General features: G+C 37.8%; 1 long non-coding RNA gene across 1 annotated transcript in view; it reads right to left on the reverse strand.

Moving 5' to 3' along the window:
- The window catches only part of LOC134167182 (uncharacterized), a 43,637-nt gene extending 17,619 nt beyond the window's left edge, over nucleotides 1-26,018 (reverse strand). Inside the window, exons 1-2 of the long non-coding RNA XR_009966128.1 lie at nucleotides 25,934-26,018; nucleotides 10,514-10,722 (exon numbers count right to left, since the gene is read on the reverse strand). This is a non-coding gene — a long non-coding RNA (uncharacterized LOC134167182). The remainder of the gene's footprint in view (nucleotides 1-10,513; nucleotides 10,723-25,933) is intronic.
- Between the last annotated feature and the right edge of the window lie 1,209 nt (nucleotides 26,019-27,227).

Consider the following 27,227-nt stretch of genomic DNA (forward strand, 5'->3'; position numbering starts at 1 on the left):
GCAGTACATATATATACGGTTCATGAATCATATGGAAATACATGGGAATTGTGTTACATTACACCAGAATAAACATTTCTTGACATTTCAACCGACGAGTAACTTATTTTCTGTCATAACAAGGAGATGCTCAAACCATACAAGCTTCTAGTATCTAAGGTTTAACTGATCTTTAGGGGCCATGACTCCTCATGTCCATTCAAGCTTCCCCTTTGAACAAGTATTCTTCTCTTCAGAAACATACTAACAATTTCTCTTTGTTATACATGTTACCAATGAATTATGAAAAGCTACTGCCTTCTGTCCATGTAAAATACACTGTTTTAAAGGGACTGTACACAGCTGTTTGAGCCTACAGCCTCGCCTCTCATTGTTTTCTCATAATTTTGTATTTCAAGTCCCTACAATTCCCCATGCATTTGCATTGTAGAGTAGAGATTAGCTGATTGCAGGAAAAAGGGGATTTCTACATCACATAAATGTTGCTTCACTCTGAAATCAGTAGACAGAAAAGTAAAGCAGAGGTCCAGAATGCCTTTCTCCTGTACTCCCAGTATGGTGGGATTACTGCAAGACAGGAGGAGATATTTCCCACAGGCATAGAACACTGCCTGAGGCAAGTTCAGAAGGCATCAAGACATTCTCACTAGGGGTGGAGGAAAGAACATGTCCATCAGCTGTAAAAAACACAGCAGCTGTTGGATTGCAACAGCCACTGATGAAGTCAGAGTTCAACTGGGACTATTTCCATCTGGGTATTGCCAGCACTGAGAAAGTACAAAAGAGAGAATCCTAATTCTTGTCTTTCGCAAGCAGGGTAAAAGTTGGATTTAGGCAACCAGGATCTTAGTAGAGGCTGCATTATGGCTCTGAGCAAGCTAAAGCCCAGGAAGCAGAATCCTGCCTCTCATTCTCCCCATGTTTTCCATTTTCTGTTGAGTGGAAGAGTCAGTGAGAGCTTTCATCTATGAGGTGTGAAGACAAGACCAAAGATAGAGACAACTAGCTGTTCAGTGGCATTTTGCTATTGTAGAAACATTCACAAGTACTCGCTGACAGCACTCTGAAGGCAACAACACCCTGCTCTGTTGTAAGCAGAGCACACTTAGAGAAGTATGTACAGAACTCTCTATGTTCCATTTCAAAAGTGGAAGTAGGCAAGCACAAGAGCAAGCTTTTTAGTAGTCTTCTCCTGGACTGCAAGTTATAGAGTCATGATATTGAGATCATGGTACAGTTAGGCTGTGCATTATGCTTTGTCACGTGTGCAAGAATTAATAAAGGCTTGTAGCCCTTAGTCTGATCTGCCATATGAAGCAAACCATAGAACTTAATTCAGTTACCTGGCAATATAAGACTGAGAGCTGATGTCTGACAATTATCTATGTTCTAGACCAGAATCTGAGCTTGAATTACAGGTTTCAGAGATGAGAATCTTTGCAAGTCTATATTTAGAAGCCAGCTCCTACAACCAGACACCCTTCCTGAAAAAAGTCAATACTTCACCTCCAATTTTAATGCATCCTCAAAAGATTTAAAATATCTAAAATAATTTTTTGTACTTTTTTTTAACTGCCTTTGCATTTTTTTTCAGTCCCTTTAAACTGGCTTAGAAATCCTTCTTTCATATAAAATTCTTCCACCTGGTACAACCAAGGTTTAGCTATTTTCAAAGGAACAGGAGGATGATGGTATCTTGAAATGCCCAAGGTAGAATAAAAGACATATCTGAGGAAGAAGTTGGTTTCAGTTCTACTGACTTCATAGAAGTTATTTCCAACAAAAAATGAAGGACATACTGTTTAAGTTCTCAGTGCATCTCCTCAAGATAAAATACGGATGTTATTTCTGACAGGAAAAAAATTATCAGTGTTATGTTTTCACTGAGCTCCTTCCTCATATACCAAGATTTTAGCTTCGCTGCTCTCTGTTCCTAAATAAAACTTTACATGACAGTTAAAGATAAAACACAGAGAACAGCTGCAGCTGCAATATAATGACAAGACAGCTGAAGTTACCACATAAAAGGCACAGGTTCTTTTTGTGAAACATTCGGGAGTGCAAATCTAATGACCAAATGCAGGAGAAAACACATGCTATGTTTATTTCAAGAGAGAGCAGAAAGAACCTTTGTTAAAAAAGGACACTGAGTTGCTGAAGCAAGGAAACTGTTGAAATGCACCCCGTTTATCAGCATGGGATCTGACAATAGCACAGGTCACTATTGTATCTACTTACAAACAAAGCCCTGGCATTAATTTAATGCGCAACTGCACAACTGTTGAACATTTAATTTGACCTATTAGGATTAACACATATACGCCTGACCTATGAACTTGACCTACAATAAAACTTTGTTTTGGGATTAAGCTTTTCCTGGACCTACAGGAATGAATGTTGTACTTCATACAACTATAGTAGGTTGCTGAAGGCTGGGCCTACCATTTGGAAGGCTGTTAAAACAAGGATTTATTGACCAATAATGCAGATATCTCTCTCTAAGCTTGTCAACCCAGGCTTCCTTTACTCTCTCTAGAAAGAAAGAAGTACTCCTACAGAGTGATTTATTTGAATGTAAATGTCTAAAATAAAGCAGATGACTCACTCCACAAAACTGCATATTTTATTCTTTGATCACAGAGGGACTCTCTATCTAAGGGAGAGGCTTCTACCTGTTTTTACCATTCTAAACGTCTAAACCAGGTGAGACGAATCTCACCTTGTCTACCTGACACAGTGAAAGCTGTCCTTTGGTCATGACTGAGGTATTAACACCTACAAAGACGGAATGAACAATTAATTACTATGTTAATGAAAAGACATATATAAGGAGAAGATAGTTGAGTTTAGATGACACTATGTTCCAAAGATTTATCTGCATTGCAAAGACTGTGTAGGATATGCTGAGTCTAGGATCTCTTCCCATGATACAGCCTAAAAAGGTAAGGGTTGGATGAATGCCATGATCCTCAGCTAAGAATAGTATGAAGCACTTGCCAACTTGTGGACCTCATCATATAGAAGCTTGTTAGCAGAATCATCAGCACAAAAAAAGTTTAGAGATAACCTATGTGCTAGACAGACATAAGTAGGGATTTTCTTTCTTCCTTTTATTTTTTCCTGTTCTCTCTATTCATCCTTTCATTGCTCTCTTGTGGTCTTCTCCAGATTTTGTAACTATGTAATTCTATTTGCTTTCAGCTTAATTTAGTTGGCATTAACAAATATTCAGGATAAATGGCTCAAGTTAGCTGTTGCAAGGAGTGATGGTCTGCTTTCCTGTACAAAATCTTGGACAACTAAAAGGCCCAGTGAAGTGATGTGCGAACAAAAGATGAATTTTGAACTGATACTTGTTGGTATAACTACTCTAAATTAATCAGCATGTTGAAGCTATGTTCATACAGCCAGTTCCGAGCTCACAATGAGTCACTGCTCACAGTGTGGACAGCAGGTATTTGGCCAAGGCATCTTCCTTCTGGACATTATACATAATGGTACCTAGCAAGGTATTAGGCAGAAACTAGCCAGCCATTGCTATGGCCCATATACACTCTGTAAACTGCCCCTGAGCCATATGATCTGATGTTTCTACCAGGCAGATTTTGTAGTTTTGGCAGAAGTTTTTTCAGTAATAGCTTCAACCACAGCTACCCTTTCATTGCCACCAACTGACTCCAAATGACATTAGAAAGGCAGAATAGAAATAGGTACTGCCTAGGATTGAAAAGAATAATTCTTCCCTTGGAAAAGTTTCATGCCATGCAGCACAACTCCCAAACTCAAGAAACAAATTATAGCCAGTTGGAAAGGAATGAAAAGTCCTCCTAGAACCACACACTTGCTGACTTCAGAATTACAAGTGAGAAAAGGTATTTTCCTGGAGATTAGAGCAGCACTCATTCCAGAGCTAAAGAACAAAAATCTGGTTTCAAAGTCTGGAGTAAGAAGACTTACAGTTGCTGTGGTTACATTTTGTTTTTCCATCTCCTTGGAAAGCAAGTAGGAACTTGCAACGGATGGGGCAGTGCAGCACCAGCACTCCCTTTGAACAGGATGAGGTCAAAGGAACCTAACTTCCATCTGCTGAGGACTTGGCACAGCTGAAAGGAGCTGAGACATAAGATACTATGGACAAACTATAGCTACAAGAATGCTGCAGTTCCAGTTGGAAGCACAGTGAAAAATGGTCAATGTGGCTCAGAGCTGAATTGAGTCATGGAACAGTGAAAACAAACACAACTTGGCTGCATGCTAGCATTTAACCACGGGGTGACATCCAGTCATCATAGATACAGCCAGACTCATGTTGTGAACAGTCCAAGCAGGCAAACCTTCTCAATGACGAAATCCAGCACAGTAACACTGCTCTTGGTGAAAGTATTTTAAATGCATAATGCATAAAACATAAAACAATAGGTCCATTTAAGTATCATTAAACTGCCAACCATTTCCAAACCATTCAATTTGTTAAGTCAGAAGAACTGAGAGAAAAAATTGAGAGAATTAGAAGTAATTACTTTTAAATCCTTTAGTATTTCTTTTGAGTACAACTAACATGAGCTTAAGAGATTTGTAGCTGAACTATGAATTTCTATTTATATAAAAGGAGTATAAAAGAAATTAAGAAAAAGCTTTAAAGACAATGATTTTTAATGCTTCTTTACGTGGCCAAATATTGTGTGGCTGGCGTTCTTGTCAGAAACATTTTATTTTAGTGTTTCCAGGGTTTAGTAAAGAATAAAGACAACATGCTTTACAAAACACAAAGAACTTCTATAGAAGACCTTACAGTGTGGCAGTTGAGCTATGTTAGAAAATGCATTTTTACTCTGATGGTTTACCTTCCTACATTTTCATTGCTATAATATATTTGCCATTGCTACAGAATGTGTGAGATATATGCAAAAGATGTATCTAATCAAGATACTAAATATGAATCAACACAACACCAGAAATCAGTGCTTCTTTGATAGAGGAGGATTACGCTGTAACAGTCGTTTATCATTTTACTCTTGATACAAATTTATTTGGGGGTTTACCAGTCTTTAGCCTAATTGTAGTCACTTTGCATTTTTCAGTTTTAATTTCCTGAATGTTTTCTTGTAATGAGACTACCCTATTGCTTCCTTTCTAGGCAGATTTTTTTTGTCTGTTACTAGCAAACCTATTATATTTCTTACTTTTCACCCAAGACATACTACCGTGTTTATTGCCTTTGCAAGAGAATGGCAATTCAGATTCTGAAATTGATAGGTGTGTGCACAGGTAATATTGCAGACCTTGCCCTCTGCTCTCTATCATAGTAAGTTTACTTTTCTTAGGGAATGGGAAGAAAATGGCTGTAAACATAGTGGGTTTTTTCCCTTTTTTTTAAACTTCAAGGTTAGGATTCTCAAATAAATGTAAGGTTAGAGTATGAATAGAGTGGTTAAAAAAAACAGCACTACATTTTTACAGCACTCTTTGAGAGTGTCTTTGAAAAACAGTCGTATAATTCTAGTGAGATCATGGAAGTTTTACCTGCAGCTAGGCCGTATTTGTGGTCTTACCAAAGGAGAACCCGTTCCAAGCTATGGCCCCACACTCACTAATATCCATTCTATGCACCACTGACAACCTAAAAGTGCACATTCAATCTAGCTCAGACATGTGGGTACAGCTGCATTCCTGTCAAATTAACCACTGTACATGACAAAGAATTCACTCTGGCATTACGTTTTATGCCAGCTCCATCCCAACTGTGACAGAACAGGTGAAATCTTTTCCAGCATCAAGTTAGAACAAAGCTTCTGGACAATACTTGATTCTGCACAAATTGTTTCATCATTGGTTTTGGATGTTTGGGGTTTTTGTACTGTTGATCCAATGGTTTATACTGGGTCAACCTTTAGTACCCCATAACTTCAGTTTACATGATGTGGAGCAGGAATCTGCAAATGGACTGACTTCATCACATAATCACAATCTCAGTCTCACGGGCAGTGAGAAAAGGAGGGACTGATTCCTTCCTTCCTCTGCAGCATGGTAACGTGTCATTTTTTAATTAATTTATCAGAAGAGCTTTCAATAATTCCACTGGAATACATTTTTGTGTTTATCCAATTAGCAATATTTATATTGTCAAAGAAATTAGTATATTAAGAGACAATAAAAATCACAGCATGAGGACAAGGATGTCATCTTCTTAACAGCTCCCAAACTTGACTTCCAGTCTTCCACAGACAAAAAAAAAATCTGCCCATGCTAAATTAGTTGGCTGGAATGTAAAAGTCTAACAACCCTGCAATGACAGAGTGAGAAGGAAATGGAGAAAGCAGAAAGCAGCATAGATGACACCAGGATTTATTGGTTCATCCTGAATACTTCTTCTGGAACAAAAGTTCCCTATATACTTCTGCAACAGCCAATCCAGCTATGGAAAACCTGTAAAATATTTCTCTCATCTGCAGTTTTGACAAGGCAGAAATGAAACTGGTGTTTGCTAGAAAAGGCAGTAATTTTAATATGCCTTCTATAATAATAACAACTTTATATGTGTGAGTTACAGCAGATATATGATGCACTCCATTTGTATGCACATGTTGGACCATACATACATTCCAGGTATATTACAAACATTAGGTTACACACTGTGCAAGTTACTGCTTTTAATCCCTGCCAAATAAAAGTTAATATACAATACTGCTGCTCTTATATACTGATTTCTGTCTAAGGATGCCAAATCAAACTGAAAAGTCTGAGTAAAAATTGTTCCTCTTATTTTCTACATTGGAAAAATGTGATCAAATAGACTAAATGACCTGGTCTCAAACTGTACTCTTTATGTTTAAAGTGCACCACAGAATAAGCCCAGCATAGCTAATGGATGACCTGAAGTTCCAAGATAAAGATTGCAGTCATAAACTTTCTCCTCCACTGCAGTAGGACTTGCCACCATAAAGATAAACCTCACCTGTATGACACTTCACTAGGGAGGTGGCTCAAGACCATGAAATAATTTCTCCTAAGAAATGAGGACCATCATAAACTGCACTGTCCATAAGTACAAGGAACCTTTTTCATTAGCCTTGAACACACTTTAACAGCGTTTCTATTGGGAGAGTGGGAGGTAAGACAGTAATGAAAACCATTCAAAATACTAAACTTGCACTTCTCAGGAAATGAGGGTAAGACAGAAAAACATCACAGTACATATGGCAACCACAGATCGCACTGCTAATGGACCTTTAAAGAAACTCAGACCCTTTGGTGATGGAACTTGCCCCAAAACAACCAGTACATGAGGCAAAGCCAGAACCATCAATTTTGGTTTTCAAATTCACAACTATGTGTGTTTTGTGATGCTTATATATTGTCATGCTGCCCATGGGGATTCAGAAGAAATTAAATGTATGTGCTGAGCCCCTCCAATGGGACTAGCTCTGGATCTACTACATTTCTCAGAAGCAGGGTACTTACTACACATAAACTGAGTAGTGATACCTAGCCGCTGTGAGGCAGGAGCTCTTTACTTCCACTAAGTCTAAAACTATGCTCTAACAGAGCACAACAGGAATATTTAAAGGGAGTTTACTGCTTTATGCACATGTGTTTACATGATAGACAGTAGAATGTGCCCTTTCAGTCATCTGTACTTTCAGTGGCAGAATGAGGCTGACAAGAACAGTATGTTGAAGTGCAACAGTGTCAAAAAGTATGCATGTTTCTTAATGCGACACCAAAATTGTGATTTAATCTGTCTGCTGATGTTTATTATTAGACAGCCCATATCAGCTACAGCGTGCAATCAGAATACTCTTCTTTCACTACATGTATGTGAACTAGAAAGCAAATGTTGCTGTTGCTGATGTTGGGGTTTTTTGTTTTCAAAAGCAGTTATGCCAACATATCCCCATTTCTCATATTATCTACAGAACAAATGGTACAGTCATTATCCTTTACTTGTAAACCTATGCAACATAGCAGAAGAAATTTAAGATAAACCAAACAGTAAAAAAAGGTAAGTATAACTGGCAACCCAATTAACACTGGTACTTAGACTCTTAATTCACTTAGGCATATGTTTAAATCAGACTGCAGCTCCTGAGTGACAAAAATGAAATGACTAGTCCTTCCTGTATCACTCTGATTCTGAGAAGATGAAGGAGAACTTAAATTCAGTAAGATATTTAACTTGCTAGTTCTCACCTAGGTTTCCATCCCAGTGAAATGAAAAGTTAGGAACTAAATAACAACTAGTCTAACTGTATCTGAACCTCAGGCACAGTCAGCAAAACCAGTTGCATTTCAGCTGATCATCAGGATCCACCTGATAAATCATAAATGACAATGCAGGTGCTCTTGGTCTCCTTCAGTACAAAGTCAAATGTATTTGGTTTATCTGCTGCTGAAATTAGCGTCTGACCACACTCTTACATGCATGCTTTATTTTACACACTGAGTGGTTCCACTGATCTGAATCAGCACTTCTGAGGCAGGAAATGGCCTGAGAAACAAAACTGCCCTCAAATTTATCACGTTTTCTTTCTTTCAGTGCATCTCTTGAAGCCTTCCTTAAACAATTCAAGTATTATGACTCTTTAAATTAGGGATAATTACACTGATACACACACATATTATCATAATTACTTTCCAATGGGAAAGAGAAGAATGCAAAGGGGAGACACAGTCCCACTATGAATATAAACAGCCCTGCAAACTGTTATTAACTGATACCTGAGAAGAATGTAACTACCACACTAGGTGACACTATATAGGAAGACTGCAATCCTAAGTCTCCTTCACACAACCCATGACTGAGCAATACCACTATAAAGCTTCTTTTGTTTGTGATCATAATAGCATTCTTATTAGGATTTCCATTGGTTTAAGAGCAAATATACACATACTGGTTTAAGAAGATAAAACCCACCCCCCAAACTGATCCAACCACTGCAAAGCATGGGCCCCAACTCCAAACTACTATTGTCTCCTTAAAAATGTACAACACAGTGCAAAATTTATTGTACACAGACTTGAAGTAATTCAACCATTAATCAACTTTCCGGAATTTAAGTATTTTCATGTCTTCAACAAGTATGGCTTATTTCACTTTGGTTACTCCAACTCTGTTACCGGTCTCTGCCAGCACTGATGTCATCTTAACACATACTTTTTCCTAATAAAGAAATTTATCCAACAACAAAAATTGCTTGCTTCATAGAGAAAATACAACCATATACTCAGAAATGCAGTATGTGGTTAAACCTGCAGTATGGTTTGATGCCCGCACCCTGAGTACTTAGTTGTGTTCCTAGCAATGGAAGGCCACTTGTCTATCAACACAGAGGCTGCAAGATTAACAGTACAGCTCATTTTTCTGTTTCTGTATTTATCTAACACATCTCCTCACCATTAAAACAACTGATGCCTGTTAAGGTGGTATATCACTCCTAACCTCTAAAGCTTTTTTAAAACCATAAAATCCCAGACTGGATTGGATTTGAAGGGGTCTTAAAGCTCATCCAGTTCCAACCCCCTGTGCCACAGGCAGGGACACTTTCCAGTAGACCAGGTTGCTTCAAGTCGCTTCTGACCTGGCCCTGAACACTGCCAGGGCAGCCACAGCAAACATTTGCTTGTAAGAGCAAACAAATCAGTAAAACATCATCTAGAGTATTTCAGAGTGGTTCTACTACGGCTTTTTAGAATGAAAAGGTATTTCACCAGAGATGTATATTTGTTCAAAATATTCTCACTGGATTCATACTAAGCTGAAAAAAGCTTTTATGCAATTAAAACATTATTTTTCATTAACATAGAGCTGAAATTTACATTTACATGAAGATATAATTTCATGCTGTAATTTCCCATTAAGAAATAACTTAAAATTGGTTCGGTATGTTTATTTAACATTTTCATTTAAATTCAGATTCCGATTTTTCTATTTCTTAATTAAAAGAAAAATCATAAATATTTCCGATGTGTCACTGGCATGTGGCCCTTGAATTCAAACAAGCTTTCCATTATATTTCCATAAATTAAAAATAAGTTAGTCAAGGGCCTAGACCTGCAAATGTCATCAGATTTTGAAGGATTAAATCCCTATCTTGGTGGGCTGTTTGAACTCAAATTTTAATGGAAACTTCAAAATTTAAAAATGTGCTCAGTGCATTCATTTTCACTGAAGCATAAAAGTTATGTAATTAACAGGGAGATAGCTGAGAAAGGCAGGATCCAAACTTTTGTCATGGCTCAATCTGTCATTTTTAAACTGAAAGATAAGGTTATATATGCTGACTACTACAGTAGCTTTGGGTTACCCAAAGGTCAGCTGAGCATCAGTAACTATGTGTAATTTAACCTGCCTTCACAAAGGCAATATATGGTTTGGGGAGGCTGAAAATTTACCACTTGCAGTTTTCCCTCCCAGGCATGCACAACTATGTCTTTTTTGCTAATTGTTCAGCTTCTCAGCTGCCAGAGTATGCATCAGAGCATTTTAGGCAAACAAACATAAGTTTTAGCTTACCTTAAATGCAAGCATGCAAAGGACAGCAATCTTCTTGCAAGCCAGTTCAAACAATGTGCTGCCAGAGTGGAGAAGGCAACCATAATCCCCTTCTGATACTGAGAAAATTGCATTGTGTAAATTCAGTCATCTCTGCTGCTGTTCTATTCGTCCTACCTCTTCTTGATGCCAAGCTTTTGTTTACCCCCACCTAGCAGTTTGATCTTGGTCTACAGCAAAGAAAAGAGCCAGTTTTCATATTCACAATGGATGCACTAGAGCTTAACCATCTATTGTATGGCCTACAAAAGAGGCAAGGCTTGAGTAACAAGAAAATACTGTCACAAATAACACAATGATATTTTTGAGATGTGCGGTAGCCTGTACTTGCAGACCTGTGATACCACCACTAACATCAGTGTTTAACTGTGGAGTATTAGAGGTTTACTTCCACTTCTTCCCAAACTCTGCTCTGAAGTATTTCTCAGCCTCACCCTAACTGACCTCTTTTCTCCCATTCTGATCCTTCCACCATACTCTCTCCCTTGCCTTTCTTTTTATCAAAAAGGACCACTTCGCAGGATGAAAGTATAACTTCTCAGCATTTACATATTTTGCCTTCCAGGGTGGCTTAAAAGCAAGCAGGTCCTTATTGATGTTATTGAGTTGTAGGAGGTTTTCTTCTTTTCAATGGAGAACTGAAATAATATTTATCATCACTGCACTGTTCATTCACCTTACATTGACTTGTTCTACTGTTTTGGAAAATTTGTCATAGCTCACGGATGTGCTGCTTAAAAGAGGGGCAGGTGATGAGTATTTTTTGCAGCACTGACTTGAAATGCACTGTTGGTTTATGTAGGATTTCTTTTTGTTCAGTTTTATGAATTAAATAAAATCTGTTTACCTTACTTACAGAGTTTGAGATGCCACTACATGAAACCCCATTTTCGGTGTTCTAAAGATAGACGCTGGATAATTTAAGCCTTTATTTAACTTGAATCTGAATTTTCTTTTTGCCTCTCAGAAAGCTCATATAATTTTCATAATCATTTGTCCATTGAAAACAGCAGTCTATGTCAATCTCATATTACATTAAAGCATAATGTCAAGTAGCTGAGCTTCTTTTGAGAAGGCTTTGTTATCTTTGAAAGAGGCATGTAACACTGAGTTTATAAAACTATAAAGAATGAAGCTGGACATACTTAATTCAAAAAAGTAAAAATATAAAGTGGATGTCCAACAGACAAATCCTTTAGGACAATCAAATTGGGATGCATTTATATCTTAAACATACTTTTATTATGAGTGAACCAGAGCAATTTGCTTTCATAGTTACTGGAGCACAGCTGTTACAGCTTCTCCAGTTGGAAACCTGCAACTACTCTTCAATTACTTTTTTGTCTGTCTGCATGACATTTTCCAATTTCATCAAGATTTTGACATAGGTCACTCCAAATCAATTGCAGAAATATTTTTTTAGAGATGCATTGCAGGCATTCATATGTTCGCTTCCAACCTTTCCATTATTCTTCTACCTTTTACACTGCTTTAAAGTTAAATATGTTTATGTATTTTATTAAGAGTTCAGTGGGACTTGCTTGTGAAACAGAAGGCAGATTGAGAGCAAAAAGTTCTCAGTTGTATTACTGCCAATGAATGCAGCTAGGAATATTAATACTGTTGGGTTTGTTCAGGAGAAAACTACACAAGCACTGAACAGCTTACTGAATGGAAAATTAAGGTGCCACAGGAAATTTCGGAGGTGTACTCCAGAGGTGTAGGCCACACGTAGCAACATTTCACTTCCAAGAAATTGCATATTTCAACAGTGAATTATTACAATTTACTCATAAATCCTTAAAAAATAGGCATACATTATGAACTACTCATAACATAATAATGCCTAGAATGTCATATCATGATCAGTTTCCCTGTGCATGTTACCAAAAAAATCAATCACAGCAAGCAAGACAGCCTCTGCCACAAACAGCTGCCTCCTTTAATAAGAATGCTGAGGGTGCTGGCAGCTCCTGAGCTACGCTATCACAAGTCCTCTGCTCTAGGAAAACACAAAACTATTACTTGCCCCAGACACATTTTAAATATAATTTTTCAGATGTTGGCATTAGTCAGAAACTGCAGAACACCCTAGTGCCCAATTTGTATCCCGTGAGTAGTTTATGACAACCAAAGGTAGCTTTGGAAAATAAGGAAGAGAAAAAGTGCTTACAGAATCAGCACACGTCATACTCTCTTGAAAATGAAGTGCATTACAGCAGACATAAAAGAGCCTGCTGTAGTAAGACAAGCTGTAATGAGTTCAGTGTGTTAGTATGCAAGTTATAAAAGATTTCTCTTCTTTAATACAACATTTTTCATTATCATTAGTCCTTGAGGTACATGCCAACCTTTTGCTGGTGAATGTAACTGATGGAAAGCCTCCAGGAAAGAAGGAATCACAGCTTTTTTCTTCCTGTTTTGAATTGTTGCACTACACAGTTTTGCAAGGGGAGAAGTCATTTGTATAACACTGATATCAAAGGCAGAGCTATGCAGCTTCCCATGATAACACTAACTGCAATCCCTATGAATTTCTGGCTGAAAATAAAAAACATGCAAAATCAAATTTCTTTTCACAATAGCTACAGTATCTTCATAAATAAATGTATTTTCAACAGAAGATTCTATGTAATTAAAGGTAGTGATTAAAGGGATGATGCAATGAAAATTACTCTTTGCAGACCTTACAAATGAAAGATCAGAAAAACAAGGCTCTATTTTTCTCAGGAACAGACATTTCAATTAATATTTTCAATTCAAAGTAATATCAGCAATAGAAAAGAAGCAATGCGACTTACGGACTTTCTAAACCCCCAGTGCCTCTGTGTTGTTTGTCAATACTGCTCTGGCAGCTTTTGAAAAAGCAACTCATAAGGGTAAAACTAAAACCTTAGAAACTCCACTATGTCCTAACATGGACCTAGTAGTGGTCAAGCATCCAGCTCCATCTGCCAATATGTAACTGGTATGGAAAGGTAGTTCTGTGCCAAACAAACCCTTTCTTTAAGCAACTCATTAAGTTACCCTCAAACTTCCTAACTCAGGATTTTATTTATGTGTATTGGGAGGATATTACATTTAGCAAACATATTTTGCTTCCATAAAATTCAATTTATGTTGGAATAAAAAACAAAAACCAAACGACTTGGAAAGAAAATAGTAGTATCACAGAAATATCTTGAGAGAAAAACTGTGCTGCCTTTTTGTACAATTACTCTGAAGGAGAAAAGTGTAACATCTTATGAGTGAATTTTATTTTTTTAACAATTATTTGCACCTTACCTGTAAGAGACACAACTGAAAAGGGTGAAAATATTTCTGTTTTCCTTTTCTCTTTTATTTGGAGAGAAAACCAAGGATAAACCAACAACTTCATAAAAATTTCACCATAATTTAGAGAAGAAAACAAACAAACAAACCAATAAATACTGTTAATCTTTAATCTATGGTATGCTTCATGAAAACATAATTTAGGAAATTACATTACAGTTAGCTCGAATCTGTTCTGAGTCAAAATCAATTTTGACTGCTACATATCATTGTAAGCAACATAAGCTACTAACAATGGATTCTCATGGCAGTCTACTAAAATTCTCCTAGAGAACTGGAATCTATTATATTTAATCTACCCTAGGAATATTCTCTTACAATATTTATGATTGCCTCGCTAATTCATATCTATCCATAGTAACATTAGTAAACTTTGTGTTAATAAGTCTGCAGATTTCACATCTGTTGCGTCTTCAAATGCCTATCAAAAGCACTCAAATCAGCAAAGATTTTTGTTAACTTGGTTCTGTAAGCACAAACAGTCCCATTAAAGATAACAGGCTTTGTTAAAACTAATCCTGTACTAGATTGGATCTACAACTTAATTTTCTGTAATGTGAAATATACTCCCTCAACTTAACCACCTCCAAGAAAATCGTCAGGTATGACATAACCCTTTTTGTTTGTGTTTCTTCCTCAAAGTTTTTTTTCCTTCTTAATTAGCTATTCCTTGTTTCCTGGTACAAAAATAAAAGCAAAAGCAAAGATACAAACAACAAAACAGTCAATTGCCACTTCATTCCCTTTTATTTGCATGTTCGATCTTTATATGTTCCCTTGACAGAATGATTTTTATCTAGCCCCACACTGCTAAAGCCTGAGGTGCTACCATAGAAAGTCAAAAAGAAATCATTAATATCTTCCTGGTTTATTTTTCTAGAATTTAAAACATCAACTGATATTTTCATTGAGATGCTGAAATCAGGATGCTTGAACAGACCCTAATTCTTTCTGTTAGTATTCCTAGAAGACTCAAAGTTACTAAATTGCCCCAGTGCAGGAATCCCTGAGCTGCATCAGTTGTTTGATAGCTGAAAGCATCAAAGTAGCAGTTTAGAATGGCCCTTTTCATAGGCTTTTTTCCACACACCACCTTTTAGCCACTCTAAAGGGAAGGACCCTAGGCTACAGGGATATTTGCTCTCAGACAAATTGAAGGTTCTTGCATTATACAGATGTTATAGCAGCTCACTTTCATGTAATAGATCTGGTTTCCAAAAGGCCAGTAGCAGCCCTACCTGCTGGCCTGATGCTATATCCCGGAAATAACCTACTTGTTATGAAATTGTGGAGTACTTTGTATAGTGGATTCCCACTGATACCAATCTTCAGTTTATTAACATGTCTACCAACAGCACCAAAGATCAGCCCATAACAAACCACTGGAGGTGCAAATCAGCATTCAGAGTTCTGATGCAAGAGGTACTTCACATTTCCTCCGCAGGCCGATTGCAGGCTAGCAATAACTGCATGTTGATCACAATGACACACTTTTCTATGAGACTGTAAGACTGATTAACTTATCACTCTCAAACAAAGAGCAAACTCCTTGACAAGCAGTGGTCTAGGTGTGCTGATACACCTTTACCACCTTTTGATAATGCTATTCTAATCAGATGATCTGATTATAGATGAAAGATATCACACCACTTTAATAGATGTAGACGTATATATACACACACTATTTACATGCCTGCAATGTTATATTTTTCTGCTTTTTAGAAAAAGGGATTTTTTTTTCTTTTACCTCAAACTCCTCAAACAGAAGCTTACTGCCTAATTATCTTTCTTCTCCAATTTATCCACATTTAATAGTGTATAATTTATAGGTAGTTTTAGAATATCTTCAGTTGTGTAATGAAACTTTACTTGCCAGGCTACAGATAGAAGATTTCTTTCTTGAAATGGATACAGGCGAGTTTTGTTTGCCAGATTTTAACTACTCCTTAAGTATAAACAGCACACTTGCCAGTAAATATGGACTGAACTCCTAAGAGAACCTATCATAAGTATATTCCAGTTCAAAGACAAACCAGATGGAGAGAGAAATCTGTACCTTTCATCAGCTGACCATACCTACGCTGAGTCATAGCTCATTATCAGCTGCTTAGAACATGGTAATAGTACACTGGCAAAGGATGAACGGCTAGCATGAAGCAGGTATCTCGCCAACAATGTCAAAATGGATGTAGTAGTGAGAGCAAGTTGTTTAGGCTAACACTCCTACCTAAAAGCCCCTTTATTCAGAGGAAAAGCTGGGCACAACAGAAGCTGCTGGCCACTGCAGTAGCCCTAGAGCTGAGCCGCTCATAAACCCTACCTGGGGAACTAGTTTCTTTACCAGAGGTATAAATATAGCTTTTGGGGGGACAGTTAACTATAAAGTCTGGCCAAGTACTTCTGAGCATAAATACTGTCATCTAGTCGTTCCTTAGAATGACATACATAAGAAAATGTTGTGCATGTACTTGACCAATAATCATGACTGCATCAAATTTCGTATTTGATTATTCTTACCGATTCCTCCTCCTAGCAAAGTCTACAAGAGCTCACATATGAGATAATTGCTTGGGCTAAGAGAGAAGAATGAGTGAGCAGCAGTTGGAAACTCTGAAAGCAAACTGAAAACAACTAAGAGTGAACGTAATTAGCGAAGTACATTTTAGAAAACTTGGCAGCAAGTGGATGCTCATGAGTGTCCCCCAGACATGGAAAGGACATGGAAAAAGAGCCAAACATCAGAAAAGTGTGGTAGAAAGAGATGCTAAAAAGAAGATTGCTCTACTAAGGTCAATCATGTTATGAACTACCTGATCACTTCTAACACATGCAGTATCTTTTCTTCCAAACAAAGTGGAGCTCTCCACAACACACCTGAAACCCAACCTTACACTGACAAAAGGGTAGGAACAAGGAAGTAAAGGTAGCTGTTTCAGCATGAGTTCAAACTGTCCACCTAAGTAAAGGTTAACACCAAAACTCTGCCTTTAGATTTTACAAAGCTACAATGTTTGAGTCCTTGCTGCTTCTTAGGATTGTAGAAACCTTGTCTAAAGCTACATGGAAAGAACAGTAGAGAAAATAATACACACTTAGGGTATAGTCTTTCTTTTGTAACTGGTACTAGTGCACAGTAAAGCAGCAGATCCTGACTCCCTTTCAAAAGCACACCAAAGCCCACTTCAAGTCACGGTGAGCACTAAGAGGATGAAGGTAATGAGAGAAACCTGTCTGCCTGACATAGGTGTAGGCCTTATTATCAAACCTTCTATATCATTACAGCCAGAAACAAGCCATACAGCAAGACTATTGTGCTCCCTTTATCAATTTTGTTTCTTTCTGCTTTCCTGTCTCTCAACGGTGCATGCAATTTCCTTTCTTGTTATTGGTATGCAAATTCACCTGCTTCCAAAATAGCTCTCCTGAAAGACTGTTATTATGTTTGAAATGCAAGGTATGTACACCCACTTGTCAACTGCATGAGCTAGCTGTGGCAATTATAAATTCCTGTGAAGGGCAACAAACATTTGCCATAAATGGAGACTGAATTAATTCAGGCATTTGCAAAATACAGATTGTGGTTAGCCTACCAGAAAAAATCATCCATCTGACACAGACCACAAGCTTGCCATCCCCATTTTCAGAGATGCTGCAAGACCTTCAAATACTAACTCTTTGGGCAAACACCATTTGCCATACTCTTTTCATCAGGATCTCACATGTTCTGTTTTCTTTTCAAAAGCCTATCATACTTCATATCCTATCACATGACCAAAATGAGGGTTAGGACCTACAGCCAGGAAACAAGAACATGCCAGCACACTCACTTGTAAGGCTTTCAATCATCTGACATGACAGCCTTACGCATGCCCTAGATGAGCAGAAAGGAGATTAAAGCTTCAACTCTGGTCATGTGTGCAGCCTGCTACATGAAAGGAAGGAAGAAGCAGGGTGCTTCAAGACTACAGAGCTCACAATCCAAATGTGTGCACCATTACACTGATTTTTAGATAGATGCTCACAGTGCAGAGACAGATGGTGTCATAAATAGTGAACAGCGAATGAAAGAAGCCTGAACTAAGATAACAATTGAGATTCCAGTAGTACTAAAAAAGTCTGTCCAGGTGAGCTACTGAACTGTGGCTGAGTGCCTTCAGTTTCCAACCTTAGTTTCTGTGAAGACTTCAGAATGGTCAACACCATGCAAAGATGAAAAACCTTATTAAGACACTCAGGGCAAAGAACCCCATGGATGCAAGGAGATACAGAGCAAAGAAATGTACTGAACTGACAATAGTGGATGTGCTGTTACAAGAAGAAATTGTATCTGATTCCTAATACATCCTACTGTAAACTGTGGCCACCACCTCCACTGTCCGTGCAGTATAGGAATTCAGCTCCAAGCAGAATACTGTGAACCATGATTGTCTCCTCTTAGGCTATTCTAGGCCATACTAGCTAAAAGCTGGCAACAGAATGGAAATACTCATAAATACCTTTGTCTAGTAACAGTTGTAAAAAAGGTCACCATCTCCATTATATATACATATTAAAAAAAAAAAAAAGAAAAAAAAAAAACCAAAATGCAGAAAAAAAAAACCAAAACCAAAACAACCACAAAGAAATCCCACACCAAGACAAAAAGAAAGCCCACCTTCCTCCTAACTCTAGCAGTGGTATGGTATTAACCAAAGCCTGCAGTGAAAACAGGCAGTGACTCTGAATCCTATTGCTTGCTCTTCTGTTTCTAAGCTTATGCACAGGTTGTGGATATCCAAATACTTGCTGAGGTAAACAGTATTGCCTTGTGTGATTAGCAGAAACACAGTCACTTAACCTGACAGGCACCAACTCCCAAATTGCTGTACCAGTCTTTATAACTTTCATCTGCACTTCTTGATGTGAACTGCAACAATCAAATGCTGATGCCCTGAACAGAACTGGACAAAAAGAAAGTTCATGAAAAATTAATTAGGCACAAAGCCTTTGTTCAGACTAGCACAAAGACAAGACTGCCCATCTGCTTACTATTATAGTCTAAAGTATGTGCCTGGAAACAAAAACAAGTTTATGGAACAGATGAGTATACAGGTTGCTTGAAAATATGATGATGGTTAATAATAACAGTTAAATTCTCAAATTGCTTAATACTGTGTTAAACAGCAAGCCATCAATCCTTCCACCTGCCAGGGTGTCTAGCAAGAAATACTGGTATATCATAGGTTTGCACAGTATGTCTGCTGTCCTTTTCTGAGCTACGGATACAAAAAACTTCTAATGAGTAGTGTTCACATTTGCAATCAGCATACATGAAACACCTATATCACCGACATCAAAGTTTAAAAATGTAAAATTCACCAATTCCTTAAACCCCCCCAGATAACATCCCTTAAAAGTACTTTGATACGCAACAGTTAGAAAAATTAAACTCTTGTGCTAATAAAAATTTCCTCAATTTTCATATTTAGCTGATCATCCTAATCAATCTACACAATCAAAACATAACTGCTAACTCCTGGTTTTGGCTCAGCAAATGCAAATTCACCTCATTTGGATTTTCAGTTGGATTGCTACAGCAAGTACTCCATTTTTTTCTTATTGTGCTATGATGGAGAAATCCACCTCACAGGGCAGTCTCTGCAGTCATTTGACCACTGACTCTGTGACTTGGCTCCTGATGTCTTTACTGTCTTTGATCATATGTTGCTATTTGCTAATAAGCTCTTTTCTGTGGGAGAGGACTCTCACAACTCTAATGACAGCGTGAAGGAATGTAAGGATGTATGAATCAAGAATTAATGGAAATAAAACAAAGGAAAATTTGCATTGTGTATCAGGTATACATTTGTATTTACTATCCCAGTCACATGGAGAATCAGGCTTGGAAACATTTGCTCTGATTTGTGCTGGTGGGAACAATCAGACAGGACTGCACCAAATAAGCCTGATATGCCTAGCAAGATTCACTCTGACAAGGCCGCAAAGGTCATTTAACACAAACCTGTCAAGGATATGGTATTTTGCACTAGACTTAAACTGCTGACTACCACTTTACAGATAAATATACTTCGCGCAACTGCAGCATGTTGTGACACCGTCCTTCTCTTCAGAGCTAGATACCGGTGGTTACACTTGTATGTTATGGATGAACTCAAGGTACCTGACCAGCTCTCACTGTGCCATGAGTGCAAGGTCACAATGTTGCAGTTGGGGTATTACAGAGGACAAGGTTCACAGATTCCTGTCTACAGCACATATCCAATACAAAAGGTCAGCATTTCACAGGTTTTCTTAAGGCATCTGCCAATGTGCCAGACACGTACTGCTATCACATGTCCTGACGTGGATTCTCACCTGTCTGGGAGAATAACACTTTGGAAGTCTGGTAGCTACAGGGCTCAGAAAGGCAGCAATGGCATAAAAAAATAGTGCAAGTGTACTTCAGTTGAAACAGCTACTAGAACTCTAACAGTTCCTCTGTGTCTGTAAAATATCAATTCTGTCTCTGTGTCTGTGATACCAAACAGGCTTCATGAAAAAGCCTTTGAGTTGGGTTATTGTTATTATAATAAATGTTTAAAAACCAAAATAGCCTAAAGCAATTGCTCCTTGAGTCTTTCTGCAAAGTACGGTGGGTATGTTAACTACAAAACTGGAGGGATATGCAATCCTATTAAACCAAAGTTAAAAGATACCAATCCAGCCTGCAATAATCAAGCAAATTAATAGATTCTGTTATATATAAATATATATATAAACATTATCTCTTATTACTTGTGGTGTCTGTCAGACAGGCACTGATATACAGTAATCTGCATTCAGATCCAGGTCATGTTTAGGTTCAGTTGCTGTGGCTCCCTGCTTTAAGCTCTCCTACATTCCCCTCTCTCTCCCATAACCATTTATGACAGATTTATTGTTAGAGAAATTAAATTTTGGCTTTCTTGAGGTTGAAGAATAAGCAGCACTTTCCTCATCCATTATTTAAAGCTCAGACAGGGCTGTATGAGGAGCACAAACCACTGGCAACGCTGGGTAAGCACTACAGAGGCTGCTAGCCTAAGGGCACACACTAGCCAGACTCTGCGGTGGCTCCTGTGAGGTGTGAGAAGCTTCCTACCCGAGATAAACCACAGTTCTGTTTAAACAGAACCACACTCCACTCCTCTGGCCTGAGGAGCATTTGTCTTCCTCTCTGATGCTGGGAGGTTTTGGTTTTAATAAGCTGAAAATTTGATTTCATGATGTGTATTTTTTATGGGAGTTCTGCAAATCATATCTAAGCAAAGCAGTGAGATCAGCTAGCACCTGAATATTGACACAACTATTTGCCCATTGCTACGATTATGGGATACACCTACTGAATTTATTAGTTAGAAAAGGTGCTCAGAAAACGTCATCCTTTCTTCAAAATGTCAGAAGTTACCCACCAAGCATAGCAGGGAATAACACTTTCACCTCTGTTGTGCGGGTTTTGGTACAAAACACATAAAAGAAACAGCAAGAGATATTACACCTGATTTTCCATCCCACTATCTCTTAAAAAAAAAAAAAAACAACAACAAAACAAACAAACAAACAAAAAAACAACACAGAAATCGAAGGATAAAGTAACTTAAAATAGCAAAACACCACAACAGCAAGTCTGCAGTCGTGGAGTGATGCTGCAGCCAGTACTTACTGTGATTCAGAATCTTTGGAAAGATTTATGGTAGGATAGTATTTTTCTTCCCATCCTATTGATAGTGATACATTAAATGGTAAATTTAATCTACTCTCCCCTGGTAAATTTCATCTCCACTTTTACCCCCTTCATTCTTGTTTTCTTAAGCCAACATGAATATACTACAGATGAATGGATACATCTACCAGAGTTGCACCGAATTTCTGAAAGTAAGGATATTGCACCTTTCACCTGTTTACAGCTAAGAGAATAAATAAAATGGGAGAAAAAGAAATTAAAGTGACTAGGAATGTGCACATTTATCTACCTATCTTCCTTAATAAAACTTTCTCCACAAGTACAATTTCTTCCAAGACACTTATCACCAGATGAGCACTCACACATTTTGCTCATACTGTCTACAGAAGATGTCTCACAGTATTGAATCTTATCAACATGATGTACTGTAATGACATTCTCTCAATAAGAATATTTTATGAAGCTATACTTTTTTTCTTAACTAGATTTAAAAGCGTATCTTACGTGTAAAGGACAAGGTCTCTTATCCACAAAATCTCTGTATTTAACTATGAGTTTTTCCTATGCTATGGTTTGATCTATTTGCTACCAAAAGACCCCAACTGATTTAATTCAGCTTATAGTTACAAAGTAGTCCCTACTTCAAGACTGTTGCACTACAATACAGAACAAGCCACTATTTCCATCTGCAGCAACTGGCATTAAGTGTTGGTAAGTAGAAGGTTGAACCACATTGCTCATCTAGAGGCTATTTCTCTATTCCAGAACTAAGATATCTTAGTAAAGTTCTCTTGGAAATGCATTCTTTGTAGTTTATGATAATTATTTTACTATAATACCTGCTGGTACTTTAGAGTAAAGGGTATTTGTTCTGTACAAATATTAATGTAAACTGTGATGCAATCTAATTTCATGCAGTTCAGTGTACTGCAGTGGTATATGCATGACATACATCAAGAACAGGAAGTTTAACTTAAAGGATAATAAACATACAAATCAAAAAGGCCCATGGCTAGTACACACCATGAAGTTGGCTAGAATTACATACAGTATATACACAAATTATACTCATCACTTGAGCATAAATACACCTTGAAGTTTTCAAAAAAATCTCACATACTTCCAAGAATCAACATTTCCAGTTTAGCACTACCCAGTGTATGGTGTTTGACATCTTAATGCCCTATGTTGTTTCATTACTCTCAAATCAGCAGTAATATCTTTCAATTTCCTCATCTTCAATATTAATAATAGATAACTTGGATGGCTACAAGTTTAAAGACTGACCTCTGAAATGGGTTGCAACATTTCTTGTGTTGAAGGGATTTTAGCCAATAGCCTTTTTCTGACACAGCTCCTTATATCAGCACCACCTAAACTCATATAGCCATGCACAGTTACATGCTTGAGTTCCTCTTTGCATCTCAAGATATAATCCCTTGCCAGCAGTTTTGCAGGAATACACAGGCTGCCTTTGATACCAACCTTTTTAGCTCCATTACCCATTTTATGATTTCAGTGTTCCTGAAGCTGAAGAGATGTTCAACCTCCTCAGTAAGCAGCACTGCCATTTCTACCATACGTATAGCATTGCATACGCAGTTATTTGCAAAGAAACAAGATTTTCTGTCATTTGCTACATTACTTTCAAATTCAAACCAGACAATGAAGCAATGTTTCATTAAAAAAAAAAAAAAAAAGTTAGTAATATTTAACATTTTAGATCATCAAAGCATGGCAACAGAGTATTTACCCAATTAGCATGGCTGGTACTGCTACATACATAGAGTTTTAATCACAGGAAGGTTAGTAAAAAATATGTGAGATTTGGATTGAACGTGTTCTCATCAATTTTCTTTTTGTAAATTAAAATAAACTAATTCAAATTAAAGCTATCTTGAATAAATAGTTCACTTAGTGGAACAGTTCAATTTAAATAATCTACTCTGAAGGGTATTTAGAATTCCTTTCAGAATTCACTTCTTACTTCCCATAATCATCAATGCTCTTTTAATAGCCATTTGCAGCTTAATGATGATTTTCAGGTTCTCTTTTATTCTGGAAAAAAGACACTGTGAAAGTCCTAAGTGGTCCTCACTGAGTTCCAAAATTAACATTGAGAGTTAAAATGTCCAGAAAATAATGTACCTTCGCTTAAAAGCCACATGGACTTGTCAGAGAATGTTTTTTTCATATATAAATTAGCACCCTCATTTTCTTCCAGTTGCTTTTCTTTATCTCTTTGTCTGATAGAAGTCTGGATGTGCTGCTCCTGGCTTTTCCACCAGTTCCTACAAGATCATTCTAAACTAAATGATAGAATAAGTGTGCACATTTGAGGCCTGTAATTAAAACATGGTTACTCTTGCACTGATTATTTGTTTGCCAGATTCACAATATTATTCAATGAGCACAGCCAAAAGGAGTTGTAAATGTAATCAAACTTCTACATCTGTAAGAGTGATCCTGAACACAGAAGGACAAAAGGAGTTCAACTTCATATTATTTTCATCAATTCTTGACCTAAATTATTATTTCAGAGGTTGAATTTCAAGCCCTGCTCACTTAAAAGCCAAAAACATTTTCAATTCTAACAGTTAATTATACAATAACTAAAATAAGCTGAGCCTACAACTAGGACCTAAGAATTAATGTCTGAAACAAAATCTAACAGCTTATGGACCAGAGTTGTTTCAGACACCTGAACACCCCAATATTGTCCTGAATTCTTGGTTTTGGAAGGTGAACTAAATTATTCCATCTAGAGAAGGGACATAGGGAGAAACTGTGCTGCAATGCCCAGGTTAACATTACAAAGTTGGGTAGTTTATTATGATTTAGTTTGACAACTGCAACACATACCCCAGAACAAGCAATAATGAGATTGAAAATCTCCTTGAAGCTGAAGCTTCTGATATGCCCTCCCACCTTGAAAAGCTCCTCAGACAGGGTTTAACAGTCTATTTCTAGGACTAGACTCCAGGTAAGAAAAAAGTACTCTTCTTCGTTATTTAACAGCCACTGATGAACTGTTTGGCTTCCCAGATAACATTTCCTTCTTTAAACTATAATTAGTAGTATTCAAGCAAGAAAACTATAAAGAAGAAAGAATATGAATAATGGAAATCCTCACTTCAAGGTACAACATTCAAACACATTTCTGAATTGCTAAAGCATATCAAAGTCAGACAACCCACTGAAGTCTGCTCGATTTTTGAATTATATAATAAGGGCTGTAAACTCAAAGAAACACAAGCTAATATTGTCATTTTTAAATCCTGAGGACACATAGTTCTGATTTTTCATGAAGCATTGAAAATGTTAGTTTCACTTATAAAGATCAGTGATTACTGAAAACAATAGCATAACACTCCCAATTAATTTTTATAATACCATTAACAGAAATACCATGGGATGAGAAGTTTTTTTTTAAATAAGAAAAGTCACTGTCACATTTTTTTGGGGGGAGCAGATTTATGAGATTTTTTGCAAAGGAAAAAAGCTTCCAATCTTCAAAAATTTCCACCATTTATAAAGTTAAATTTCTTAAAGATTACTTCCCAACAATTTGCCTTAAGAGAAAATGCTAATCATATAATAACATCTTATACTGCATTTTGATATATGCCAATTGTATGTTTTCTTCATATTGTTTTCAGATGAGCTGTTTAACAAATGAAGTTTCTTTGGGCAGAACACCAGTGGTTTAACACATTACTGTCCCTCAACTGAGCCACAGATCTGACTTTTAAACTAATTGGATGAGAAGTACTGAAATGATTTCAGTTTTGCATAGAACCACTTCAGAAAGGAAGAGGCAGCCACATCTTGACCTGTTAAAGATAAATATATAATTCATTTCCCCAATTTTTCACCAAAATCAACTTGTCACCTTATTTTTCAAATAATACCTCAAATATATGCTTTTCCTATGTCTTTAAACATTTTTTTCTGTTCTACTGATAGAGATGAAGTAGAACACAAGTAACAGCCACACACTCCCATTTTATGCAGAACATCATTTATCATGAATGTGAAATAAAACAATACCTATAGAATTACAAAGAGTACATCAGTAATGACTGAAGATGTCAGACTTTATAGGAGAGAGAAGACAAAGCAATTGTGCGCAGAGTGGCTATTGTTTCCTCACTTTTTTTTTTCCTTTTTTCAGTGTGTGAAGGTCCCTGTGTCAGCAGGCCACTGTTGTCCAACAGAAGGTCTAACAGTATGGAAAACAGCCTCAATCCAAAACTAAAGCTGCCTATTACAGCCTGACCTTGTTCTATCACCTTTTAATCCCCCTCATCAAAATCTTCTGATTTCTATTTTTTCAGCACAAATACCTGATCTTACGTGAGCCTGCAGATCAGCCTTCTCTTCCTTCTTCCTTTTTGTTCCAGCAGTCCCAAAGCAGTACAACATTACTTTTGACCTAGAAAAAGGGTAGAAGAGGTTACTCACGAATAATGGTGCATGCATTGGTGCTTAGAATACCGTGTCTCTTGCTGCCCTATAAAATTTTATTATGCATGGTGAATGACACCTTTGAACAGCTACTGTGGGATGAATACCTTATGTTTCAGCCATGATTTGAAACTCTTTCATTTAATTTGGGGGTGGCATCCTATTATGCCATTTAATCTCATGGAGCATTTCCAAACAGAATCTGTTAAAGAAAGGTAAGGGTTCACACCACAGGACAAATGTTGGAACTGGTGCTGTCTGTAAAGCTGAAAGTGAGCAAAAACCTTCTGGAGAGTGGAGAGGAAAGCAGAAAGCAGTGACCATCACTTATGAAATACACACTGTAGAAAATAAAAGGCTGGACAAAGCTTATGCAGTTTCCTTCAACAGCACAATTTGATTAGACATGTACTTACAAGCCACCAGTAAAAACTTTATTGTGCAAATGCATCAAGACCCACCTGCCTTCCAAGCTGCTGAGGTCCCAAAAATGTTTTCATTCTATTTAATGAAATTTAAAACGAGTACATTAATTTTGTGGGGTTTTTGTTAAACTGTTTGTGGTGGGTTGACCTTGGCCAGCTGCCACACTCCACACACTGCGACTCCCTCTCTGTCCCCTCCTCAATCAGGCAGTGGAGAAATCACAAAGATGAAGCCAGGGAGATCAGGTACCAACTACCTCAGGGGAAAACCAGACTCATCTTTGGGAAAATCAATGTATTTTATTGCCAATTGAATCAGATTTAGCGAGAAACAAAGGCAAAATTAAAACAACGCCTTCCCCCCTTCCTCACCTTCATTCCCGGCTCTCCCACCTGACCCCTCTGCCCTGAGGGGTGCGGGAAAATGGCGGCTGCGCTGCTCCCTGCGGCTCCATCTCTGGCTCCCCCGCAGGCCGCAGCTCCCTCGGGAGCTCTCCACCCGCTCCCTCCAGGGGGGGAATCTCCGGGGAGCCCGTGGGGAGGACGGCGGGAGCCCCTCCTGCCGCTGTGCCCTCGGGGCTGGCCGGGCCGCTCCTCACCCGTTTCCCGCCCGCCTTTCCTCAGCCGAAGGCACTTTGCACGAGGCGCTCGCCCGCGGCTGAGGGGCCGAGCTGTGCCTCACGGTGGGGTCGCTGGGGCCAGAGCAAAAGAAGACAGAGCTCACCTCGCCTTCAACAGAGCCCTCAGC

This window comes from Pezoporus occidentalis, unplaced genomic scaffold (genome assembly GCF_034315485.1).
Source record: "Pezoporus occidentalis ecotype Australia unplaced genomic scaffold, CSIRO_AGI_Poc_V1 ctg28, whole genome shotgun sequence".
In the NCBI taxonomy this organism is placed as follows: Eukaryota; Metazoa; Chordata; class Aves; order Psittaciformes; family Psittacidae; genus Pezoporus; species Pezoporus occidentalis.